General features: G+C 42.4%; 1 protein-coding gene across 1 annotated transcript in view; it reads left to right on the forward strand.

Moving 5' to 3' along the window:
• The window catches only part of cpe (carboxypeptidase E), a 113083-nt gene that overhangs the window by 45908 nt on the left and 44350 nt on the right, over window positions 1–22825 (forward strand). The gene's annotated exons all lie outside the window — the stretch shown is intronic.

The raw sequence follows: 22825 nt of genomic DNA on the forward strand, positions 1-22825 counted from the left end.
GATACCATTTTGTTCAGTGAAATGGCACTACTGGGGAAATGAGCTGTATGAGTCAGCAGAAATATGCGTTAGTAGCTCATCCTGGTGTCATATGCAGAGAAAGTGGTAATTTGATGTAATTTGGATCATGACTTTATCAGCAGATTTTGGGATGGTTATAAGGTCTGCGAAATGCTTCATTAAAAAATAGACAGGGTATAATTTTAGGTGTTCTTAGACGTGTATCTATTAGTTCAGTTGGCAACACAGCATTAGCAAAACGTTGGATATATTTTTTAAATGCTTGCAAGTATATGTGTGGTTAACTCCAATTACAAGAGAGCTCCAAACATCTCTCCACCTTTACACTGCCACAACTATTCCTCCTAATTTCAGTCTCAAAATCATAATGCAAGATCTCTCCTTTTGCTGCTACGTTGAGAGATATTTTCTTTTGGTGTGATATTGATTTGTACGGTGTGTAGTTTGTAAACTGTTTGATATACATCATCATATGACTATTAGGGATATCTTCATTTTACTTCTGTAATCCAAAATGAGTCAACATGAAAGATTTCTGATAATGTGTTCCTGCTGAAAGTTTCCGCACACAAGAATTGAAGTATTCATTTACACTGCCCTATCTCCTTTGTTGGGTTTGACTCCAATCCAGACTGGCAGACAGCAAAGTGGAATTGAGGCTGAGATGAGATCAGCCATGATCATATTAAATTGTTGAGTGTCCCTTCATTGCTAGCTATATGTTCATGATTTTAGTTTGAACCCAGTTTAACCCTGTTTACAGTGGGCACACAAGTAGAATCTGGATTAGTGGTGCTGGAAGAACACAGCAGTTCAGGCAGCATCCGAGAAGCAGTACTACTCCTCAGATGCTGCCTGAACTGCTGTGCTCTTCCAGCACCACTAATCCAGAATCTGGTTTCCAGCATCTGCAGTCATTGTTTTTACCTAGACAAGTAGAATCTACAATTGACTCAAATTAGTTTAAAATTGACAAGCTCACTTCAGTTCTACATATAGTTAATTGTAAAGAGCAGAATTATTTCCCATTGGTCAGTGAGTGTATCCTTCTAATGTTGGGACAGGTTTTGGGAGCAAAGGAAGTTTACCTTACAAATGTTTAAGAATATTACTGATTTCTCAAGTACTAATCACACAAAGATTATGGAAATTGAAACAATCTGCCTGAAGTTTTGTTCGTTTATTTGTAGATATAATGCTATTATTAATACATACGGTGGTGTTTCCACAATTTTATGATCTCGGTAGTGCTTTTCTGGTTTTCTGGATATCATCAATGCCTATTCTTACTCCAATTTCTTCTTTCAACCCATTCTGCCATTCAACAAGGTCATGACTGATCAAACACAATTTCATCTTACTGTCACCATTACTGAACAACTAAAAACTCACAACGCTCTGGGGTAGAAAATTCTAAGGATTCACAACTTCTTGAGTGAAAACAATTCTTCTCATCTTAGTCCCAAATGACTGGCCCCATATTGTAAGACTGACCCTGTGTTTAGATTCCATAGCCAGGGGTGGTATTTTCTCGGCATTAGTTGCTGCGTAAGTGGAATTGGCTGGACACTGACATCTATGGTACCATGTATCTCAGGAGGAGGCCAAGATGGATCATTGCCTCGGCACTTCCAGCTGCAGATGGTTGCAGATGCTTCAGCCTTAGTTTTGCAGCAGTATGCTGGATCTCACTGTCAGTGAGGATGGGGATATTGACGGAGCCTCCTCCTCCATTTAGTTGTTTAATTTTTGGGCAATAACCGAATGTGACAGCAGTGCAGAGCTTTGATCTGATCCAATGGCTGTGGGATCCCTTAGCTCGGTTTATTGTATGCTACTTTCACGGGTTATCCTGTATGTGTTTGTTTTCTGGTTTTACCAGTTTACTACCTCAATTCAATGTATATCTGATGCTGTTCCCAAAGAGCTTTCCTGTACTCCTCATGTGGGGTTACGGGGATAGGTTTGCGATCTGGGAGGGATGTTCTTCAGACGACCGAATGGCCTCTTTCCGCAATGTAGAAATTCTCGGATTCCTTCTCAGCAGGGCGTAGTATTGACATGCAGGCTTGGTAACATGGAATGGCAGAGAAGGCCACCCTTGAAAGCATCTCGTGCAGCACCTTCAGTGTCCATCCAAAGTAGTCGGGGGACTACCTATGCTATTTCTTCTCCACCGCCTAACACATTCACCGAGGACTTTCTTTAGAGTCATAGAGTTGTAAAGCGCAGAAACAGACCCTTTGGTCAAACGTGAGCTTGCCAACCAGATGCCTTATATAAATCTCTAGTCCCATTTGCCAGTATTTGGCCATTATCCCTCTAAACCTTTCCTATTCGTATACCTTTTAAATGTTGTAATTGCACCAGCCTCCACCACTTCCTCTGGCAGCTCATTCCATACACACACCCCGCTCTGCGTGAAAACATTCTCCCTTGGGTGCCTTCTAAATTTCTCCCCTCTCATCATAAACCTGTGCCCTCTAATTTTGGACTCCCCCACCCCAGGACAACCCTCACCTATTTACCCTATCCATGTCTCTCATGATTTTATAAACCTCTGAGGTCACCCCTCAGCCTTCGCTCCAAGGAAGACATCCCCAGTCTATTCAGCCTCTCGTTATAGCTCAAACCCTCCAACCCTATCAACATCCTTGTAGATCTTTTCTGAACCCGTTCAAGTCTCACAACATCCTTCCTATAGGAAGGAGACTAGAACTCTTATCGTGTTGCGTGTGATTTTGTAATTCTTAGTCTCATCAATTTTTGCAAAGGTTTGTTATACATAGGATCACTTCTAGGGACTCTCCAAAAGCTGCCTACGTTTTGTTCCTGTATTCCCTTAAATAATCACCATCTTGTTATATCGAGAGACAGTTTCCTTTTCCATAAGACTGTCTTCCTGAACTGGCATATTGCGCTCTGGCTAATAGTGTCAATCAGATTATATCCACGAATTGATTGTTTGTTGATGTTAGCTGCATAGGATTTGCTTTGTTTCTTAATCACTTAATATTGACTTCACCTGAACATGCAAATTGATTCCAGTTTTCTTATGCAGAAAATTATTTGAAACAAAATCAGAAATTGGTGGAAACTCGGTAGATCTGGTAGCATCTGTGGAGAGGGAAATGGGTCTAATGTTTTGAGATGCGTGACCTATCTTTAGAACTTGACTCAAGATGTTAACTCTGTTTTCTCTCCATAGATGCTGCCAAAGCTGCTGAGTTTCTCTAGCAATTTCTGTTTTCATTTTGTTTTTAGAACAGTTCTTTGTTTTACATTATGCAAATAATTTGAGCTGGTGGAGTTGAATATCTCATGAAATAAAGGAAAATATTCGGCACCATCTGAGATTCTTGCTTATTACATGAGTTGAAAGGATAACCTTTACTAATTCTTATTATTGACCCTGGAAGAAAGAGTGACTGACTTTAACTTTGGGCAGCAATCTGATATGAGTGATATTAGCTCAGCGGCCTATTGTACGTTATAGGAGACGTTAATGTCTGCAGATGCTAGAGATCAGAGTTGTGTGTGTGGTGTTGGAATAGCACAGCAGGTCAGGCAGCATCCGAGGAGCAGGAAAATTGACGTTGCAGGCCGGAGCTGAGTTGAGTCTCATTTCCATTCACTGAATGAAAAGGCCATTTGGGCCTGATGTTAATTGACAACTCATTCAATAGCATCTGAAGTTGAAATTACTTCGAGACTGCTGGGCCTTAGGTATGAGGAGAGGTTGAATCAGTTGACATGATATTCAGTGAAATTCAGAAGGATGAGAGGAACATCAAAACATTTTTACCTCCTACTCTTTCCAGAGGATGGAGATTAGGATCAGGAATTCTGGCTGATTTTGTTTTTCTTCCATGTGCCAAGGAACACTGAAGGGAACTATCATCCTGTCCGACTGACTGACTGACTGAGATTAGCTTAAAAGTACATCAGTATGAAGGCTGTTTATTTCTTCATTAATCTATTTTATGTCCTGCAAGTAAACTTCGGTCCTGTCCATTCTGGGAGTTGTATTTTTAATGGTAAGCTGCCCTTTACAGAATTGTGCGATCCTGTTTCTAGTAATCTATTTATTGGATTATCTGTGGGCTAATGCAACACTGAATCACTCAGGGATGTCAGACATTAAATACAGCTTAAATTTCTCAACTTAAGCAAGTGATATTTACACCTTAAACAATTGCCATATCTGTGTACTGTAAATACATATTGACTCTCTGTTGGTTTCAACTGTAGCTCCGTTGGTAACACTCTTGCCTCTGAGTGGATGGGATTCAAGTCCCATGCTGGGCCTTCATCCCAAAATTGAGGCCATGGCTTCCCAAAGCTATTTTCCCATTTATTTCTGTTGGAAGGCCATACTGCTGGCACGGTGGCTCAGTGGTTAGCACTGCTGCCTCACAGCGCCAGGGGCCCAGGTTCGATTCCAGCCTCGGGTGACTGTCTGTGTGGAGTTTGCACATTCTCCTCGTGTCTGCATAGGTTTCCTCTGGGTGCTCTGGTTTCCTCCCTCAATCCAAAGATGCGCAGGTTAGGTGAATTGGCCATGCTAAATTGTCCATAGTATTCAGGGATGTGTAGGTTAGGTGCATTAGTCAGGGGAAATGTGGAGTGATGGGGTCTGGGTGGGATACTCTTCGGAGAGTTAGTGTGGACTTGTTCACACTGTAGGGCTTGATTCCACACTGTAGGGATTCTATGAAATGCTCACCTAGGTGCTTAATTGTATTTGAATAGTGTTCATCAGGTTGGCCTTTGGAGAAGTAGTTGTGAGTTTGTGACCAGTTTTCTCACTGGTGAACTGAATCCACTTCACCTGCAATAAACCACACACTGTTTTAACATGGGAAAGGTAACACAATCTCTCAGATGCTACCAGAAATAAAATTTCAATAATACAGTGAAGAAGCTTTTAAAAATAGGTATACATATAGAAGTTCACCAGTTATAGAATGCATATTATGAAAATTGTTAGATTTAAAAGTATTTTGTCGATATAGTTTATTTTACCAACACACCAACCCATTACTTAATCGTGACCTTCAACTGAAAGCAACAGAAGTCCACCCCAAGGGGTTGTGAAATGATTAATGTTGGAGCCCAGTTTGTTCCACAGTGACAGAGTCGAGCTCAGACAGGCCACCGCGCAGCAACAGAGACGCTGCTGCTGCATTTATCATTTGGGTCTGGCCTTCCAGTGAATGATCATGGGCAGAGGCCTACCACCCAGACAGAGACACTGACTGAAGTGCAGGGAAAGTAAAAACTCAGGTGCCAATGTGAGACTTGGTCTCTGAGGATGGGAGCTGGGGCCTGGGCCTCATATCCACATAGAAACAGAATAACATTGTACTTGGCTTCAGGATTTTATGGGCCTAACTTTAACCTTTTTGAATATATGATCTTGCTTTGACTTCTTGTGCAGCCCATTACAAATTGAGCACCTTTTTATGAATAGCAATCCATTCACTAATTTGAATGGAAATGAAACTATAAAAACACAGCAATCCCCAGAAGTGACTTATGCTTCTATTTACTGCTTCAAACTGGGGTCATCGCCCACAGATTGAGAACCACTAATGTAGGTACCAAGGGAGTGCTATGCAGTTGGAGGTGCCACCTTTTTAGATGAGATGTTAGACCAAGGCCATGTCTGTTCCCTGACATGGATATGAGAAACATGGTATCACAATGGGCGGCACGGTGGCACAGTGGTTAGCACTGCTGCCTCACAGCGCCAGAGACCCGGGTTCAATTCCCACCTCAGGCGACTGACTGTGTGGAGTTTGCACGTTCTCCCCGTGTCTGCATGGGTTTCCTCCGGGTGCTCCGGTTTCCTCCCACAGTCCAAAGATGTGCAGGGCAGGTGAATTGGCCATGCTAAATTGCCCGTAGTGTTAGGTAAGGGGTACATGTAGGGTTGTGCTTCAGTGGGGCGGTGTGGACTTGTTGGGCCGAATGGCCTGTTTCCACATTGTGAGTAATCTAATCTAAACAATTCCAAAGAAGAATGGGGGAGTGATCATTGATGCCTGGCCAATATTAATCAACCAATCAAGTTTACTATAAAAATAAACAGTATCTGGTTGTTATTACCTTGCTGTTTATGGGAGCTTGCTGTGCAAAAGCTGTCTGTCATATTTTCCTCATTGCATTGGTGACTATTCTTCAAAAGTACTTCATAAATCACTTTGCTGTCTCCTGGGGCTGCAAAAGCATTATATTCCTTTATAAGTATCTTTCTAAAAAGTAACATAATTTTTAATACAAATTCTTAACTATCGGCAATGTTCAGGAATCTTTTCTTTTAGTGCTAACCACATTTTTGTATTACATTGAATGTCCAATTGTACAGTCATTGAATTAGTTTGAATGCTGAATCCCTAATAAATGTTGATGAATGGGATAATTGTAGTTATTAAATATTATATGTTAAAATGGAAAACTGAACTTTACCCAAATATTCCATGATGTGTCTTCAGCTTGCCTAGCCAATTGTATATTCAGTGCAATTATGGACATGGATATATGAGGAACTTGGCTCATTTTAAAAAAAAATGTATTTTAAGTGCTTTTACTCCCTTCGGATTATAACATAATTTATACATTATAATTTAATGTACTAAAACATCTCCGTGAACTTCATATGAACATTGTAAAGTAAAATCAAACACTGAGTTACAAAGCCAAAAGCATGATCAATGAGAATGTTTTAAGATGCTGCTTCAAACCTATGATTTGGAGATGCCGGTGTTGGACTGGGTTTGATAAAGTTAAAAATCTCACCACACCAGATTACAGTCCAACAGGTTTATTTGGATGCACTAGCTTTCGGAGTGCTGCTCCTTCATCAGGTGGTTGTGGAGGTTAAGATCATGCTCACAGAATTTGTAGCCAAAGGAGTCCAGCATCATGGAGATGTGATACAGTAAATAATCTAAAATTAAATCTTCCATCTTTTATAATGGAATATGCTGGTTTCTGTTCTTTGATATGTAAAAGGTGGCACAGTGGCTCAGTGGTTAGCACTGCTGTCTCACAGTGCAAGGGACCCAGGTTCGATCCCAGCCTCAGGTGACTGTCTGTGTCTGTGTCTGTGTGGAGTTGCACATTCTGCCCGTGTCTGTGAGGGTTTCCTCTAGGTGCTCCGGTTTCCCCCCACAATCCAAAGGTATGCAAGTTAGGTGAATTGCTGGAAATGTGTTGCTGGAAAAGCGCAGCAGGTCAGGCAGCATCCAGGGAACAGGAGAATCGACGTTTCGGGCATAAGCCCTATGCCCGAAACGTCGATTCTCCTGTTCCCTGGATGCTGCCTGACCTGCTGCGCTTTTCCAGCAACACATTTCCAGCTCTGATCTCCAGCATCTGCAGACCTCACTTTCTCCTCAAAGTTAGGTGAATTGGCCATGCTAAATTGCCCTCGTGTTCAGGGATGTGTAGGCTAGGTGCATTAGTCAGGGGTAATAATGAGTAGGGAAATGGAGCTGGGTGGGTTATTCTTTGGAGGATCGGTGTGGACCTGTTGGGCTGAATGGCCTGTTTCCACACTGTAGGGAATCTAATTCTAATTCTAAAACCCAGAACTTCTTTAAAATTACATTCTCAAAGTAGTTCAGCTTTTTAAACAATAGGTGTGAAGTCTGTCAGTGTCCCAATGCTGTGTCAGACTGACAAACCCTCTGTATAGTTCTACAGAGTTTTACATGGAATCATGCAGCAAAAAAAGAATGTAATTATAGGGTGATGGGGTGAATTTGTTTTTGCAGAATTACATTTCATTTTGCTGCATGAATCCATATAAAACTGTAGAGCTATACAGAGTTTGTCTGTCTGATATAGCATTGGGACACAGAGAGACAGACTTCACACCTATTGTAAAGAATGCTGAGCTAATTTCAGAACGTAATTCTAAAAAGGTTCTGGGGTTTACATATCAAAGGACAGAAACCAGCGTATCCCATTATAAAAGATGGGAGTTTTAATCTTAGACTGTTTATGTATCACATCTTCATGACACTGGACTCCTTTGGCTATACATTCTGTGAGCATGATCTTAACCTCCACAACCACCTGATGAAGGAGCAGCACTCCGAAAGCTAGTGCTTCCAAATAAACCTGTTGGGCGATAACCTGGTGTTGTGTGAATCTTAAAATAACTAAGAGTGGTTTCAGGAGGGAATTCCAGAGTTTACCATTCCAGTGGTGGAGCATTTAAAATTGGGTGCACTTAGGAGGTCAGATTTGGAAAGTTTGTTAGTCTGTCGGAGACTGGAGCTAGGGAAGGGTGAGACCATGGAAGGATCTGACAAAAAGACTGATAATGTTAAAATTGTGTCATTTGGCTCAAAATCACTGCAGATCTGCACATACAGGGATGACGGATGAACATCATTTTGTCCGAGTTGTCACTTAGACCGAGGAGCAGAGTGTAAGGAATTATAAATAGTTGATGGAGACACAGCCTTTTACCTGTTCAGAAAAAAAACACCACTGAGGTAATTTTCTACTTTTTAACATTTTTAGATTCTTTTTTTCTTTAAAATCAACACCGTCCAGTATATGTGCAGTTATACAATTCCCAAATGTTGCAGAGAAATTACCAAGTAATGTTCATTATGCAAGTGTGGAGCTCATTCACATAAAATCATTTAGGCAAAGGACTGTTCTAACTATTCATCATCTAGTTCAACAACTTTTCAATCACAATGAAATATAAATATTAAACCATTTTGAATCAGAAGTTCAGTTTGCTCTATTATCTGAAGGGAATAAAAGCATTTAAAATACATGCTTTTCTATAAGTGAGCCAGATTTCTAATGTTTCTAATTTCTAATATTATATTTCTAATGTTATAGTTATACTGAATATACAGTTGGCTAGACAAGCTGTAGAAATATTTTGTAGAATATTTGGGTAAAGTTCAGTTTTCCATTTTAACATTTGTATTTAATATCTACATTTATCCTATTCATCATGCTTTATTAGGGGTTCAGCATTCAATGTAATTAAATTCAATGACTAAAACTGGAGAGAAATGGTTTTTCTGTTAGCTTCAGCCTGACCTTCTGTATAATTGATTACAGTATATCTCTGTGCCAAACATCCAAAATGTGCGTGGTGTGCAACCACGTTTCCAAATCATTTTTAATTATAAAAATGACATGGTGCAGTAAATCACTGATTTAATGATTAGATTTAGCGTAGTGCTGAAGAAATGGTACAGTTGGCAGGAAGCCTGCAGTGCAGGCAAATAAGGTAATCGAGTGCACACATGCAATTTCTTTATTTCACCCCTGTACCTCACTTCAATGAGAAGCTTTTCCATAATTTCTGAATGATGCTTTGTCTGTCCGTCTGTCCGTCCATCCCTCCTTGCAAATCAGCTGGGAAGATGGATGTACCAACACCAGCATTCTTGACCAGGCCAACATCACCACCATTGAGGCACTGTGACCCCCCCTTGACTCCCCACAACGTGTTGAGCACACTGTCTCCATGACCGATACGAGAGTCCTCAAGCATGTACTCTACTCCCAGCTCTGAAATAGCAGGCAAGCCCCAGGTGGACAGAGGAAATGCCTTATGGATAGCCTCAAGGCTTCACTGGCAAGGTGTGGCATTCCCACAGATACCTGGGAATCACTGGCCCAAGACTGTTCAATGGGAGGAGTAGCATCTGGGAAGGTGTCAAGTGTCTCGAGACTTGCTGTTGGGGCAAAATGGAAGCCAGGCAAAAACAGCGAAAGGAGCACACTGCCACACCAACATCCCAACCACACTTCCCTTGACCACCTTTTGCCCCAAATGTGGCAGAGTCTGTGGAAGCCACATTGGACTGTACAGCCACCTATGGACTCACCCTGAGAATGGAAGAGAGTCTTCCTTGTCTGTGATGGATAGAGTCATAGAGATGTACAGCATGGAAACAGACCCTTTGATCCAACCCATCCATGCTGACCAGATATCCCAACCCAATCTAGTCCCACCTGTCAGTACACGGCCCATATCCCTCCAAACCCTTCCTATTCATATACCCATCCAAATGCCCCTTAAATGTTGCAATTGTACCAGCCTCCACCACTTCCTCTGGCAGCTCATTCCATACACGTACCACCCTCTGTGTGGAAAATGTTGCCCCGTAGGTCTCTTTCCCCTCTCACCCTAAACCTATGCCCTCTAGTTCTGGACTCCCTGACCCCAGGGAAAAGACTTTGCATATTTACCCTATCCATACCCCTCATAATTTTGTAAACCTCTATAAGGTCACCCCTCAGCCTCCGACGCTCCAGGGAAAACAGGTGATGATTTATTCCAATTGTGTTTCAGTTATGAAGTGGCTTTACGTAAAGACACCAGGGCCTGAAACTTAACTCTGTATCAAGGAACCTTTTGGGGTTGTTGGAGTTCAAAATGCAAATTATCTTGGACAGAAGGACGACCTGGAGTCAATTTGCCTTGAATAAGCTGGTATTCTGTGTTAATTGAAACCGATCACGAGCAAGGGATCAAATCTACTTAAGTGAAACATGATGGTTGTTTAAATGTTATCATGAGACTGCTTGCCTTAGTGTCAGTGATCATTCAACTGGGAATTCATGTAGGTTGGTATTCATGTAGGGAATTCATGTAGGTAGTCCTCAGGAAAGTTGTTAACTGAAAGAGGTCTGAAGAGATGAGTGCCTTTTTAGCACAGTTGTGCCAGGAGGAGAAGGAAAGTTGTCTTGAGGTTCAGAGAATTAGCTAGTAAATCCTATTCACTTCCACAGTCAGCTTGCCTTCCTTGGCCAGTTTCCTTCACCTTTGTTACTCTAGCTTCCTTCCTCAGTGCCCTGGACTGCCACCTGAAGTCTTGAGGCAAATTAGACAATCTTTGTCATCAAGGCAACATTTGACCAAGTGTGGCATCAATGACTGCAGCTCTAACAACACTCAGGAAACTTGACACCGTCCAGGATGAGACAGTCTGCTTGATTAGCACGATGTCCATAAATATACACTCCCTTCATTAACACCTAGTAGCAGCAGTGTATGCTATCTACTAAATGCACTGCAGAAACTCACCAACAACATTCATCATACTCCTATCCCTTGTGATCAGCTTCGTCCCTTGCTCCAGGTCTATGAGATGGTAACAATGACGGGATGAGCGTTTGTAATTAGGTTCTCCGAACCTGACAGGAATGTTAGATTTCCTGATGACAAACATCAGGAAGCTCATTTGCCTGCATTGGCATCTCATGCATGCTCCCATTAAAAGGCTAAATTCTCCACAAGCAAGAGTGATGTATCTTCAAGTTACTCTCTGCGCAGTGGGGGTGTGCAGCTGTTGAGGGACTATACTGACTGGAATTTGGAATGAGTGGTTGCTGCTTTACACGCTCTTGGATATATTCTTCTGTGCCTTGCTATGATTTCTTTAAGTTTTTTTTTTCTTTTATTCATTGAGGGGATATGTGTTTTGCTGGCCAGGCCAGCACACATTCTGTATCTATAGTTGCCCCTGGAGGTGAGCAGCCATCATGAACTGCTGCAGTCCATTTGGCATAGGTAGCCCCATAATGCCACTGGGGAGGGAAAATCCAGAGACACTGAAGGGACGGTGGTATATTTCCAAGTCAAGATGGTGAGTGGCCTGGAGAGGAACTTGCAGGTGGTGGGGTTCCCATGTATCTGCTGCCCTTTTCCTGCTACATGGAAACGATTACAGATTTAGGAAATGCTGTCTGACGAGCCTTGGTGAGTTTCTGTGGTGCATCTTGAGATAGTTTAAACTGCTGCTGCTGCTGAGCGTCGGTGGTGGAGGCAGTGAATGTATGTGTATGTGGTGCCAATCAAGCGGGCTGCGTGGTATCAGGTTTCTTGAGTTAGAGCTGCATTCATTGATGCCACACTCGGTCAAATGCTGCCTGGATGACAACAATAGTTGAAAGGCGCAGATCGTGCAGCATCCAAGGAGCAAGAGAGTTGACATTTTGGGCATAAGCCCTCCATTAGGAATGTAGAGGGGGAAGGGTGCTGAGAGATAAGAGGGTGAGGATTGGGCAGGGGGGAAAGGTAGCTGGGAAGGTGATTGGTGGATGCACCTGGGTGCTGATGGTGATAGGTTGGTGGGGAGGGTGGAGTGGGTATGTGGGAAAGAAGATGGACAGGTCAGGAAGGCAGTGCCGAGTTGGATGGCTAGATCTGGGATGAGGAGAAAGTGAGATCTGCAGATGCTGGAGATCAGAGATGGAAATGTGTTGCTGGAAAAGCGCAGCAGGTCAGGCAGCATCTAGGGAACAGGAGAATCGACGTTTCGGACATTAGCCCTTCTTCAGGATCTGGGATGAGGTAGGGGGAGGGGAGATGGGGAGGCTAGGGAAGTCGACATTGATGCCGTGTGGTTGAAGGGTCCCAGGGTGGAAGATGAAGTGTTCGTCCTCCAGTCATCAGGTGGCTTGCATTTGCTGGTGGAAGAGGCCCAGGACTTGTATATCCTTGGTCGAGTGGGAAGGGGAGTTGAAGTGGGTAGCCACAGGGCGGTGGGGTTGGTTGGTACCAGTGATATTCCCTGAAATGCTCTGCAAGTTGGTGTTCTGTCTCCCCGATGTAGAGGAGACCACATTGAGAGCAACAGACACAGTAAATGAGATGGGTGGATGTGCAGGAAAATCTCTGCCGGATGTGAAAAGATCTTTTGGGACCTAGGACAGAGGTGAGGAGGGAGGTGCAGGCACAGTTTTTATATCTACATAGAACATAGAACAGTACAGCACAGAACAGGCCCTTCAGCCCACAATGTTGTGCCGACCACTGATCCTCACGTATGCACCCTCAAATTTCTGTGACCATATGTATGTCGAGGAGTCTCTTAAATGTCCCCAATGACCTTGTTTCCACAACTGCTGCTGGCAACGCATTCCATGTTCTCACAACTCTGTAAAGAACCTGCCTCTGACATCCCCTCTATACTTTCCTCCAACCAGCTTAAAACTATGACCCCTCGTGTTACTCATTTCTGCCCTGGGAAATAGTCTCTGGCTATCGACTCTATTTATCCCTCTCATTATCTTGTATACCTCAATTAGGTCCCCTCTTCTCCTCCTTTTCTCCAATGAAAAAAGTTATGCTTTCTTAACAACCCTGTCCACTTGGGTGGCCATTTTAAGGGATCTATGTACCTGACCCCAAGATCCCTCTGTTCCTCCACACTGCCAAGAATCCTGTCTTTAATCCTGTACTCAGTTTTCAAATTTGACCTTCCAAAATGCATCACCTCCATTTATTCAGGTTGAACTCCATCTGCCACCTCTCAGTCCATCTCTGCATCCTGTCAATGTCCCGCTGCAGCCAACAACAGCCCTCCATACTGTCAACGACACTCCAACCTTTGTGTTGTCTGCAAACTTGCTGACCCATCCTTCAATCTCCTCATCCAAGTCATTAATAAAAATTACAAACAATAGAGGCCCAAGGACAGAGCCCTGTGGAACACCACTCACCACAGACTTCCAGGCAGAATATTTTCCTTCTACTACCACTCGCTGTCTTCTGTTGGCCAGCCAATTCTGTATCCAGACAGCTATGTTCCCCTGAATCCCATTCCTCCTGACCTTCTGAATGAGCCTACCATGGGGAACCTTATCAAATGCCTTGCTAAAGTCCATATACACCACATCCACAGCCCGACCCTCATCAACTCTTGTGGAGGCACTAGACAGTGCCAGGTGTGGAGGCTGGGTTGGTGGGGAGCTAATAAGTGAGTCAGAGGGAATGGTGTCTGCAGAATGCAGATAGGGGCGGGGAGGGAAATATATCTCATGTGGTGGGGTCTGACTGTAGGTGGTGGAAATGGCAGGGGATAAGAAGGTCCTCATCCTCCACCCCACTAATCTCTAGAAACTAATCTCCTTCAATTCCCGTCCCTCCACCTTTGAAACCCACCCCTCTAACAGCAACAAGGATAGAACCCCTGGTCCTGTCCTTCCATCCCACTAATTTCCAGATACAGCACATTATCCTACTATCCAGCTTCCTTCCCAATTATCTGCTCCACCTTCCCCACTGACCTAATCACAATCACCCCCACCTGCATTCACCTATCGCCTTCCCAATGACCTTCCCCTGCCCCATCTCCCCATTTATCTCTCAGCCCCCTTCCCCCGTCTATATTCCCGATGATGGGCTTTGGCCCAAAATGTCGACTCTCCTGCTCCTCGGGTGCTGCCTGACCTGTGTTTTTTTCAGCGGCACACTTCAACTCTGACTCTCCATTATTTTATAGTCCTCATTTAGATGACAACAAGAGTCAGTCTCACTTTGCCTGTGGAAATCATGTGGTAGTCCAAGTTGCATGGAGCACTGGTGAAGGGAAAATGGAGTGGATTTATCACAGATCAGGGAGACTAGCCAAACCTAAGCTGCAGAGCCAAGGGTTCTGCCTGAGCTGCCTGCAGCCGATGAGCTACGACCTGGTGGAAACTGGTTAGCAGCAATAAAACAGTTCTGTTTGATGGGAGAAAATGCAAGTTTGTACACAAAACTGGTCCACAGCAATAAATCTTTACTGATCATATTTCTCTGACATTTCCTGGGTCCCAGATCTCCATATACCCTCAATACTTTGAAGATGAATATAATCTTATTATTTCTAAGACCATACATGTCAACCAAGGAAGATAGAGGGCAGACCCAACTCTAGGGTCATTAAAACCCTGACTCCAGGAGAAGCCTGACCTTCTGGGAAGGGAGATGGCAATGCAAACCAGGATTATCCCCCCCTGATTCCCATCTCAAACGAGAAACTGTGGCATAAGAAGTAAGGGGATATCTTTGCTGTCCAGAATCATCCTGGAATAGCATTTGGTTTTGTCTGTGGGTAAGGAAGCCTGTTAATGCTTGATGTGGTCCAGCAACATTAGGTTGTCCCCAGTCTGTGACCGTTAGACATGAGGAAGTGGAGAAATAACCATGAAGAGAGAGGGAATCTTTTACTGTGAATATGAGCATCGAAGACGAGGGAGTTATTGGGCAGATTGACTGACAGAAACAGGAGAAAAGGTAGGTGGCAGTTTGAAAATATGATAGCAAATGACTAGAGGGTGAAATTAGACTAGGGAGTTGTATAGGGGGATTGGGATTGGAAAGTGATTCGGATCATTGAGGTAGTGAAGAATGAGGAGGTGATTGTGTTTGGTTTTGTCCTTTTGTCAAGCCCATTTGTTATGGAAATAGGATCCTTGTGAGCTACTGTCTTTAAAACCTCCTCATTCCCCACTATCCTGCTAATTTTAAAATGGTTACTTAACTGTTCAGGCATGGGATGCTGCACATGTTGGATGTCGGCTGCATTGCCTGCTCACCATATGATGAGTGTACCGGCCTGGCAGGGTTTATCAGTGCAATCAGAGAACATATCGTCTTACACAACACAACGGTCCATTTCAGAAAAAGGGCACAAGGTGAAATCACCACATCATTTACTTGCTTTAGTAGCTTTCAAGGCCTACGATTTTACTTCGATCCTAGATTTGATGAGACGGACATTGCTTTTTACAAATGAAACGCACAGTGATACCATCTCTCATTTTAGTTTAGGTTTTAAGTCAACATTGAAAGTCAATTTTTGTGAATGAATGAATTCCTTTGGTCTAAAGCGCCATGTACTTGCATCATCTGTATGCTTTTCCAATGACCAAAACTGCATTCTGTTCCCTTGCCTGACTTGTTTAAAACATCAATGCAAGTAAAAATACATGGCTTGAAATTATAAATAAAAAAGCATAATCATCTTGATGGGAATGTACTATAGTCCCCTCAATAATCAGGGAAATTGAGGAGCAAATACTTAGAGAGATCTCAAGGATATGTAAAAATAACAGGGTTGCAATAGTAAGAGATTTTAATTTTCCAAGCATTGACTGGGAATCCCATAGTTTTAAAGCTTTGGATGGTGAGATATTTGTTTAATGTGTTCAAGAAAATTTTCTTTATTAAAACTTAATGAAGAGAATGAGCACAACTTGACCTCTTGGGAAATAAGGAAGGGCAAGTGGCTGAAGTGTAAATAGGGGAACACTTTGGGACTCTTGCTTGTAATTCTATATGTTTTAAAACAGTTATGGAAAAGAATAAGCCTTCCATAAAAGCTAAAATTCTCCATTGGAGTAAGGCACATTTTAATTGTATGAGACAGGAGCTTTCAAAGATTGGCTGCGATAAGTCTACTCCAACCAAAGGGATAACTGACAAGTGGGAGGCTTTCAAAAGCGTGATAATGAGAGTTCAGAGACATTGTGTTCCTGTTAGAGTGAAAGGTAAGGCTGGTAAGATTAATGAACAATAGATGAATAAAGATATTGAGGTTCTAGTCATAGAATCGTAGAGATACCAGTGTGGAAACAGACCCTTTGGTCCAACTTGTCCATGCCAACCAGATATCCTAAATAAGTCTAGTCCTATTTTCCAGCATTTGGCCCAGACCTCTCTAAACACTTCTTATTCATATAGCCATCCAGATGCCTTTTGATGTGTTGTAATTGTACCCACCTTCACCATTTCCTCTGGGAGCTCATTCCATACACACACCAATCTCAGCGTGAAAAAGTTGCCCCTTAGTTCCCTTTTTAAACCTTCCCCCTCTCACCACAAACCTATACCATCTAGTTTTAGGCCTCCCTCACTCTAGGGAAAATACCTTCTTTATTTACCCTCTCCATGCACCTCATGATTGTATAAACCTCTGTAAGGTCACCCCTCAGCCTCCGATGCTTCATGGAAAATAGCCCCAGTCTTTTCAGTCTCTCCTATCGCTCAAATCCTCTAGCCTTGGCAACATCCTTGTAAATCTTTTCTGAATCTTTTCCAAGTTTTACAACATCCTTCCTAGAGGAGAGGGTGCAGAATTCCATGCAGTATTTCAATAATGGCCCAACCAATGTCCTGAACAGCTGCAAAATAACCACCTAACTCCTATACTCAAATCTTTGCACAAACTTTGAATCCTATACTCAAAGCTCTGACCAATAAAGGAAAGTAAAGCAAATGCCTTCTTCACTATCCTATCTATCTGTGACTCCACTTTCAAGGAGCTATGAACCTGCACTCCAAGGTCTCTCTCTTCAGCAAAATTCCCCACGACCTTACCATTAAGTCTATTAGTCCTGCCCTGATTTGCCTTTTCAAAATGCAGCACCTCACATTTATCTAACTTAAACTCCATCTGCCTCTCGTTGGCCCATCTGATGAAGATCCCATTGTACTCTGCTGGTACCTTCTTAGTTGTCCACTACACCTCCAATTTTGATGTCATCTGCAAACTTACTAACTATACCATCTATGTTCACATCCAAATCATTTACATAAAGGATGAAAAGCAGTGCACCCAGCACCGATCCTTGTGGCACTCCACTGGTTACAGGCCTCCAGTCTGAAAAACAAACCTCCACCATTACCCTCTGTCTCTTCTCTTTAAGCCAGTTCAGTATCCAACTGATTAGTTCATTCCATGCAATGTAACCTTGCTAACCAGTCTGCCATGAGGAACCTTATCGACTGCCTTACTGAAGTCCATATCGATCACGTCTCGCGCTCTGTCCTCATCAATCCTCTATTACTTTTTAAAAAAACTCAATCAGGTTCATGAGACATGACCCCTCCCATGCACAAAGCCATGTTGACTATCCTAATCAGTCCTTGCCTTTCCAAATACATGTAAGTCCTGTCCCTCAGGATTCCTTCCAACAACTTGCCCACCACCGATGTCAGGCTCACTGGCCTATAGTTCACTGGCTTTTCCTTACCACCTTTCTGAATTGAATTGAATTGAATTGAATTTATTGTCATGTGTACAGAGGGACAGTGAAAAGCTTTGTCTTGCGAGCAGTACAGGTAGATCACAGAGTTAAACAGCGTAGATAAGTAAATAATAGGTAAACGGCGGCAAAAACAAAAACACAGGTAAAGGTGAATGCTAAGAGTTTGTGAATCCATTCCATATTCTAACAACCGTCGGGTATAAACTGTTTTGAAACTGGTGCATGTATTCAGGCTTCACGCCAATAGTAGAGGTTGTAGAAAAGCATTGCCAGGGTGGGATGGATCTTTTGAGAATGCTGGTGGCCTTTGCTTCCCAGCTGGCCTGATAGATTCTGTAAATGGGAGATTGGCTTTTGTGATTGCCCAGGCTGAGTTCACCACTCTCTGTAACTATCTCTGATCTTGAATGGTACCGTTGCCATACCAGGTAGTGATATATGCAGACAGAATCTCTCTATGGTGCACCCATAAAAGTTGGCAAGGGGATTCGCTGTCATGCCAAATATCCTCAGCTGCCTGAGGAAGAAGAGATGTTGTTGTGCCTTTGTAACCAGTGCGTCCACATGAAGAGTCCAAGAAAGCTTGTTGCTGATGTCCACTCCCAGGAGCTTGACACTCGCCACTCGTTCCGCCTCTGTGCTGTTAATGTATAGGGGGACATGAGTAACATCCCGCCGAAAGTCAATTGAGTTCCTTGGTTTTGCAGCATTGAGAGTTAGATTGTTCTCAGTGCATCATTTTTCGGTCTTCCACCTCCCATCTGTTTCGTTGCCATCTGAGATTTGACCGACTGTGGTGGTGTCATCAACGAACTTGTGAATGGCATTAGTCGGTATTTTGTGATGCAGCTGCTCTCTTCAACACCTCCTGAAGTGACAGGCTGACAGCCAAGTGCCAACTGTAACAAGTTCTCATTGAGAATGTGTTAAAAGATTGCCCCCTCATTTCATTTAGGTTCATTTCATTGTCGTTACCACTATTCTTAAACAGTGGCACTACATTAGCCAACCTCCAGTCTTCTGATACCTCACCTGTGACAGGCTGACAGCCAAGTGCCAACTGTAACAAGTTCTCATTGAGAATGTGTTAAAAGATTGCCCCCTCATTTCATTTAGGTTCATTTCATTGTGGTTACCACTATTCTTAAACAGTGGCGCTATATTAGCCAACCTCCAGTCTTCTGATACCTCACCTGTGACTATCGATGATACAAATATCCCAGCAAGGGGCCCAGCAATCACTTCTCTAGCTTCCCATAGAGTTCTACAGTACACCTGAACCAGTCCTGGGGATTTATCCACCTTTTTGTGTTTTAAGACGCCCAGCACCACCATTTCTGTAATATGGACACTTTTCAAGATGTTACTGTTTATCTCCCTACATTCTATATCTTCCATCTCCATCTCCACAGTAAACACTGATGTAAAATACTCATTTAGTATCTCCCCCATCTCCTGTGATTCCACACATAGACGGCCTTGCTGATCTTTAAGGGACCCTATTCCCTCCCTAGTTACCATTCTGTCCTTAATATATTTTTGAAATTCCTTTGAATTCTTCTTAACCCTATTTGCCAAAGCTATCTCATGTCCCCTTTTTGCCCTCCTGATTTTCTTCTTAAGTATACTCCTACTGCCTTTATATTCTTCTAGGGAATCATATAATTTCTGCTGTCTATACCTGACAAATGCTGACTTTTTATTCTTGACCAAAACCTCAATTTCTGTAGTCATCCAGTGGTTCCCTATGTCTACCAGCCTTGCCTTTCACCCTAACATGAACATAATGTCTCTGGACTCTCGTTATCTCATTTTTTTGAAAGCTTCCCATTTTCCCGCCGTCCCATTACCTGTGACTATCCAGCCCCAATCAACTTTTGAAAGTTCTTGCCTAATTCCATCAAAATTTGTCTTCCAATTTAGAACTTCAACCTTTAGACCCGGTCTATTCTTACCCATTGCTATTTTAATACTGATAGAATTATGGTCACTGGCCCAAAGTGCTCCCTCACTGACACCTCAGTCACTTGCCTTGCCTTATTCCCCAAGAGTAGGTCAAGATTTGCACTTTCTCTAGTAGGTACGTCCACATACTGAATCAGAAAAAAGTATTTTAAAAATGATATATTAAGTATAAACAACTGAGACAAAATTAAACCCTGGACTATCAAAGTGTAGAGGCATTCTTAAGAGGGAAGTCAGGAAGGCAAAGAGGGAATATGAGAGAGTCTTGACAGATAAGGTTAAGGACAATCCAAAGAGTTTCTGCAAGTATATTAACGGCAAAAGAGTAACCAGAGATAGATCACTTTAACGATCACTGAGGCCTTTTCTGTGTTTAACCTCAGGAGATGGGAGAGATATGAAATGAATATTCTGGGTCAGTTTACTGTGGAGAAAGAAATGGCGGCTAGGGAACTCATGGAAGTATGTGTTGATGTTTTGAAAACAGTTCACATTACAGAAGAGGAGGTGCTGAGAAAACAGAAAGGTGAATAAATATCTGGGACCTGATCAAGTATATCTCAGAACGTTATGGGAAGTTAGGGAGGAAATTGCGGAGCCCCTAGAGTCTGTAACCACAGGTGAGGTGCCAGAGGACTAGAAGGTGGCTAATGTTGTGCCTTTATTTCAGAAAGGTTTCAAGTCTGGAACTATAGGATTTACACACATTTGGAGACGCAGGGACTGATGAGTGATAGTCAGCATGGCTTTGTGCATCTATAAAATTACAATTACAGGATAGCATGGTGTGTTAGCAGAACGTTGTCCTTTCACACTCCTAAATCTGGTTGTAATTGTACCTCTGTTACAATGAAAGTCTGCTCTGTCTGAAATCTCCTAAGTGAAATGAGGGAGCAATCTTTTAACATGTTCTCGATGAGAACTTGTTACATTTGGCACTTAGATGTCAGCTTGTCACTTCGGGAGGTATTGAAGAGAGCAGCTGTGATAGTACAGCAACAGATGGTTTTTTTGAAATTAGGTTTAAGTAGCAATGCAATAAAGGGCAAGTAGAGACCGAGTGTAAGGCAGACCATCAGTGCCGCATTCTCTCTGACCGTGTTTGAGTGAAAATGGTAAATCGTGCCGTTTTTCAAAGTGTTGTTACTCGTCAGTTTGTCATGCATGAATGCAAGTGTAGCATATTAGCATATGTTAATTTTAAATTTGAATTTCATCAAAAAATGACTTCAGTTTCACAAATATTGCTTCGAATAATATTTTCGAATCTATCCAATTCGATATAACCAGGTGAGGATGAATCATGACAACCCTTTTTTTTAAACTTTCTCTTGTTTAGTCACAATTTTTCTCCCCAGTGCATAGCTATTACACTTCAGTTTAATTAATTGACCAGATCAGAAATGAAGGAGAGTCTGTTCCAAGGTTTTCTTGACTGGGAGTGAAATTTTATTATCCACTCCCCTGAAAAAGTAATAAAACACAGCATTGAACTTAACCGGTATGCAGGTAATGAGTTTACAAAGAAGGGGGGTGGTGGTGTTTGGTATGTGTGGGAAGGTGAGGTAGTTACAGTTAAAATTGTTTTAGCATCTTTAAGGTGTGAGATCAAAAGAGCTGAGTTCGACTCTTTAGCTGTTGCTGTCCTTGGCAAATCATTCTTGGTGAATCATTGTTATTGTTCCAATTTGCTTTTTAGTGGCTTTGTTTGACCTTGAGGGGGATTAAAACACACAGAGAGAGAGAGAGAGAGAGAACCTTCCAGCATCCTTGCTCTTGTGAGCACACATTATCTTTTCTGTCTCTGCTCTGTTGCACAGAGCAAGCTGCTGAAATATAGTTCATTTGTATATCCGCAGTGCGGCTCCATTATCCTTTTCAAACAGAACACTTCACAGGTAACCTATAATCTCTAGTATATGAAGTAATCATGCAAGTGTGAGTAACAGAAGATATGCAAATTTCTTGTTGCCTCACTGAGTTTCTGTTCCTTTTGATTAAAAATGTTAATTCTGAGCAGCTGATTTTATATGTTCCATGTGGTTGCCTGGGCTTTTCAGGTGATTATAGCAGCTATTTTAAGTCAGCAATGTCCTTTTATTTAAAACCATTAAAAGTTGAATGCTGAATGTTAGATATTAACAGTCCTTTTCCTTATGAATGCAACAATATAAAGATGCCTTAATACAATTGCTTATATATAAAGTGATTTGTCAAATTTTAAAATATTCCGATGCTATCCCAATGACAATATTGGCCATTCTCTTGTGTTAACCACTGGTTTTGTGCTGCTATTATTCTGTAGGATTTGTGTCCGGTGTGTAAACATGGTGTACAATATCCTGGGCACTCTGGGCTTGCAGTTTATTCTGGCATTAGCATGCAGTGGGAAAATCAGCAGCTCTTTTCATACCCTGTCTGAATTGCTTTATTGTTGAAATCAAGTGAGTTACTGATTCATTATTGCTTGTGGTACACTACCTTTTGAAGACTGGTTTATTCCCCTGTGAATCAACTGATGGCAACACAAAAACTTCTTCAATATTGCACTATTTTGTAATCTTTTCAATGAAAATTTGTTTTGTCATTCTCTTCTTTCTTGACCAGCTCCCTGATATTGAAAAAAAGTTCTGCTGCTTTATTATCATTTTACATTACCTCCCAACCAGGCTGTTTAACTCTGGGGGCGGCGCAGTGGCTCAGTGGTTAGCACCGCTGCCTCTCAGCACCAGCGGGTTCGAGTCCCACCTTGGGCGACTGTCTGTCTGTGTGGAGTTTGCATATTATCCTCGTGTCTGCGTGGATTTCCTCTGGGTGCTCCAGTTTCCTCCCACAATCCAAAGATGTGCAGGTTAGGTGAATTGGCCATGCTAAATTGCCTGTAGTGTTAGGAGTGTTAGTCAGGGGGAATGGGCCTGGTGGGTTACTCTTCAGAGGGTCGGTGTGGACTTATTGGGCCGAAGGGCCTGTTTCCGTACTGTGGGGAATGGAATGGTCATAAGCATGTGTGATTTTTTTTTTTTTGGTT

The sequence above is a fragment of the Chiloscyllium plagiosum genome, chromosome 1 (assembly GCF_004010195.1).
Source record: "Chiloscyllium plagiosum isolate BGI_BamShark_2017 chromosome 1, ASM401019v2, whole genome shotgun sequence".
Taxonomy (NCBI): Eukaryota; Metazoa; Chordata; class Chondrichthyes; order Orectolobiformes; family Hemiscylliidae; genus Chiloscyllium; species Chiloscyllium plagiosum.